Below are 4961 nucleotides of genomic sequence, written 5' to 3' on the forward strand. Positions count from 1 at the left end.
CTTTTAAGGGTCCAGCAAGAGCCACGTTGTGAATGAATTTAAACTATTTGCCAAATTGTTTCCATATCTCAAAGTGTGCAAAATATCAAAAAAAAAAAAAAAAAAACAAGTAACTAATGGGTCAATGCAAAAAAAGAAAAAAATTTAACTAATGTGTCAAGTTCAACATACTTATGGGATAAATATTGATGTAATATTAGCATATCGTTAAAGATGTTTATGTCGATTGTTATAGATAATTTTGAATACGAGAAATAAATCTAAAAAGAGAAAATAACACGAGGGTAAAATCGAGATAGGATGAATCTGACACTATCCAATTTGAGTTGTGATGAGAACTTCGAATCTAAAATCCAACTCGAGATCTTAGTGGATCTAGAGGAAGAAAGCAATAAAGATGAATGCCCCAAGATAACCTATTCTCTATAAGGCCTACTTTTTTTAGGCCCGACTCATGCCTTCTTTGATCCGAACCATTCTTAAGATCACCAAGCCCTCTCGAATGAGTTCGATTATAGAAGCGGATCCAGACCAAGATCTGATCTCCATTACATGGTACGATATATCTATCGATCCAAAGAACTGACTTTCAGTTGTAAGTCATCCATTCTGCTCCCCGAGAGCTCGATGGTAGAGCAGTCAGTATGATGATCAACTGATCAAACGCTGTAGGGGCGGACTGCTCTACATTCAGCAAAGTTCATCATTCAGTGCTTTCGGACTTAGTCCTTCATCGTGGGCAAGCCATTGGCAAGAAGCACAGAATCCGCTCGGGGACTAAGCAAGGCCTCCTCGGTCTTCTTGGACTTGGTTTATGTCCTCAAATGATCTCATTTGAGAATAGTCGCTTTGAGAGAAAATTAGAATATCCTTTTCCTTATTAGATTCGGATTCGGCAGGTTTGGTTTTGCACTGGAGGGCTGATCGGCTTGTTGGTTGGTCCAATTCCATTTTCCTGGGCTTATTCCAAAAGGGAATACATGAAATCTTAAGCTTACCTTGTTAAAATAAACCATCAATTTGGTCCAATTCCATTTTCCTGAGCTTATTCCAAAAGGGAATACATGAAATCTTAAGCTTACCTTGTTAAAATAAACTATTAAAGCTCAATTGAAGGAAAGTCTATTGTTTTGCAGGTCGCTCCTTCTCCTAAGTTACAAATCATCATTGATGCATTATGAAAATTAGGTGTGTGAATCTTTTCTAGATTTTGCCATCAACGATCATGATCGTACAACTATTACTTTTTATGTACTTAAAAAAAACTTTTACTTTTTATTTATTTAATTAATAGTCATGATATCAAGACTTGATATTTTAATATAATTGAAAATTCTCCTATCATTTACTAACACATTAAGAATGGTCGATCAATATATTAAAAAGTGATTTTGCATGAGAATACATGGAATCTCCTAAAGTATGATTTAATGTTGTTATTACTAATTAGTGTTTTTAAAATTTTTTTTTTTTAAAAAAAAAAACTTCTTTTCATTTATTTAACCAAACACTACTATGATTTTTTTAAAATATATATATTTAATTTTCTGAAAATGGTCTCAAGCTCAACCTTAAAGTTTTCATCTAGAATTTGAATCCATCACATCACATTATAGAAAGAAAGAATGAATGAATGAAAAAATGGAAGACATGAGAGGAATGGAAATGGAAGCTGAGGGTGAAAAGCAAAACATAAATTGTACTAAAAAAGGGAGAATTTGGATGATAGAGTTCACATGTTGTGTTTGTTAGAGAGAACATATACAGAGTCACACACACACACCTAATCCCATTCATATGCAAATCAAATACCATACTCCAAATATATATAATGCTCTAATTGGGAGTTATGAGTCTTAGTTATGGTATTGTACCATGTGCGAAGGTTCCTTTTTCTTGCACTCTTTTGTGGGATGTTTTGTTGGTGATGTGTATCTCAACTGTGACATCGACTCAATTGTCACCACCCTCATTTCTAACATCTTTTTAACATTTACGTTTCTAACACTTTTTTAGAATTGAAAAAGTTGTTTTATAGCTCATTTGATAATGCTATTTCTTATTTTCAATTATAATAAGTAATACACATCACCAACTTTTTTAAAATCAGTTTGTATGTTTGAATCTTGAGGTTTGGAGTTTGTGTCAATTTAGTTTTCATGTTTCGAGATTAGGCAAACAAGTTTCCAACGTCTAAAAATTGAACACGAGTTTCTCTGTTAAATAGGTCGAAAGATGACATAACAATTTTCTAGACTGTTCGTAAAAGTAAGCAAAGAAATTATAGCCTTTCATTCAGTATCATAAATACAGCTACATGAGATAAGTTTCTCATTCGTTCAATAATACATCCAAATTTGTCGTGTTCCAATGAATCAAATATAACTTTGTTCAACTTAACTAAAATCATCACATGCACAAATTTGTAAAATAGTTGCTTAACTTTTTTTAAGAAAATTGAAATGCATGATTTAAAAGTAAAGGAAATTATCCAAAATAACCCTCTCCCAAGTTTTCACATTACAAAAATAGCATGCTTTCTGAAAATTTGTTACAAGAGTTTATCTCGGACCTTCTTGGACGAGATCATCCTCGAGATCAAATTTAAAATGTTAAGAATTCAAATGATGCAGTCGTGTGAAAGGACAAAAATACCCTTGATTGATAAAAAAAAGAAAACCTTTCATCTTAATGGAAAGCACTCCAGCTCCTCATTTCGCCCTAGTTCTCCCTCCACTTGCTTTGAAGTTTTGTTCATCTCCACGGTTATTTGTATCCTCAAGCTTCGTTATTGTAGATTTATTCCACTATTTTTTTTCGTTTAGTTAAAGGTTTTAGTTTTGATTCAACGTTTGTTAGGGTTTTAGAAGTTTTTTTTTTTTTTTGAGATATTTGAGAAATATGGATTGGATATTTGCGTTGTTTTTTCCATATATATTTTTTTTTGTGTATCATGTCTGTAATGGATGATTTTTTGGATACTTCATCCTATCTTGCTTAAAATCCATTTGAATCTCGGCCGAGATTGGATGAAATGTGTCTGAGATTCATTGAATATGTTGCGAGATTTGGTTGATTGTTGAGTTTTTAGCGCCATTTTGTATAAAATTTTGAGGTATATGAGGCCTAAGATTGGCCACAGGATTTTACACAAAATGGGACAAAACCTTAGGGCTCGAGTTCTTCATAACTAGGACACACTCTCGGCTGAGTTTTGCCCTAAGATTTAAGGCAATTTCCATAGATAATGCTTCTATTTTGTTGTCGTTTTGCCTAATTGATTGTTGAGTGCTTTTGTTTTGTGGCTTGTGTTATAAATGACATTGGTGTCTAAAATCCGCACTTCTGACTATTTTTCAACAAAATTGACTTGTTGTTCTCATCTAGTAAAAATAATCTCTAATATTAAGAAGAAGTTAACACCTAGAATGTTATACATGTTTGGGCAAAGAGTTTCTGGGTATTTTTTTTTTTTATGTTAAGTTAGTTTTTAATGGTCCTCTATACACTATATTTTTTTAAAGAGGTATAGAAGGATAAGGAAGACGTAATTAGCTTTAAGTTACTTGGGAAGAATGTGTTTTTTGGGCGAGATGAGTTTGTTGGGGTTGAAACCTTAAATCTCGTGGTTTTGTAGTTTGTAAATTTATTTGTACAAACAGATTTATTTAATAAAATAAGTTGTTATTTTATTTGAAATTTAGTTGCATTAATTCAAAACCAATAAATTAAGATCTAGGGTTATTTGATGAAGCTTAAACATGTATGTTGAGACATAAAGATGGATCATATTTAAGTAGTAACCTGAATGGTATGTAGTAGATAGATAAAGTTGGGTACATTATCCTTGACACTATGGATATGACCCACTTTGTAATCGTTATAATTATTGTAAAATGTTACAAACGACTTGATCATGATCATTCATGTGGAGACTTGTGAGTGGAGGTATCTTATACAAAGAGTTTGTATAAAAGTGGACCACAAAATGATTAGTTTCTTTTTATAACACCATTACTTGAAGAGACTTACTGTTAGGAATATCCTAAAACTCGCAGTTCGTAATATATGAAACATATTTTATTTTTAATAAAATTATTATTGAAATTGCACTCTGTTATAAAATCCAATAAACAAACCTATGTCTATAGTATGAATACTTTAACTTTATGTAGAGACATAAAAGAGGATCAAGTTATAGTATATAGCCTAAAAGGTCTATAAGTATATGGATGAGATTGGGTACCTCATCCTGGAGACACTATGAATGCGACCCATTTTATATACTGATACAAACGATGTGATCCTAAAATCATTCATGTGGAGACATGCAGTAGAGGCATCCTATACAAAAGACGTTTGCATAAGACCGGACCATGAAATAGTCATTTTTCTTTATAACGACTATTTCCTGTTAAAACTAACTATTTCAATTTGATGGCCTGGGGTAACTTGATCTTAATCCTGAGCTAACTATAAACTTCTGTTTATTCAGGATTATCCTTTGATCTGCATAGGTGAGAGTAGTTCAACAGTACTGCTCAATAATCCTCCCATTTTAGGAATAAAATCGAATAGATAGCTGGGGACATAGTCCTGCAAGAAGAAATTTACTCCTACCCAGTTTAGGGTTAGAAAATATGTTGTTCTCTTAAGTACTGATTTCTAGTCTTCAACAAAGAGGCTCCACCCTCTCATGATAGGGAGGAACATGGTTTATTAGTTGGATTATAAATCAATTGTTCAATAAAGGATCAGTGGTATCTTAAAGAACAAGATGTATTTATAGGAGTAAATGGTAATTTTGACCTAGTTGTAAATACGAACGACCTGTGAAGAATTGACTTAATAATTATGGTTAAATCAAGTGGATAGAAATATATCTACAGTAAGGAGAATGCAACTACTGAGCTATAGTGGTATGTCTCGGTAGTCAACGAATATTGATTAATTCAGATTAA

This window comes from Benincasa hispida, chromosome 3 (genome assembly GCF_027475165.1).
Source record: "Benincasa hispida cultivar pf3 chromosome 3, pf3_genome.v1.1, whole genome shotgun sequence".
Classification (NCBI taxonomy): Eukaryota; Viridiplantae; Streptophyta; class Magnoliopsida; order Cucurbitales; family Cucurbitaceae; genus Benincasa; species Benincasa hispida.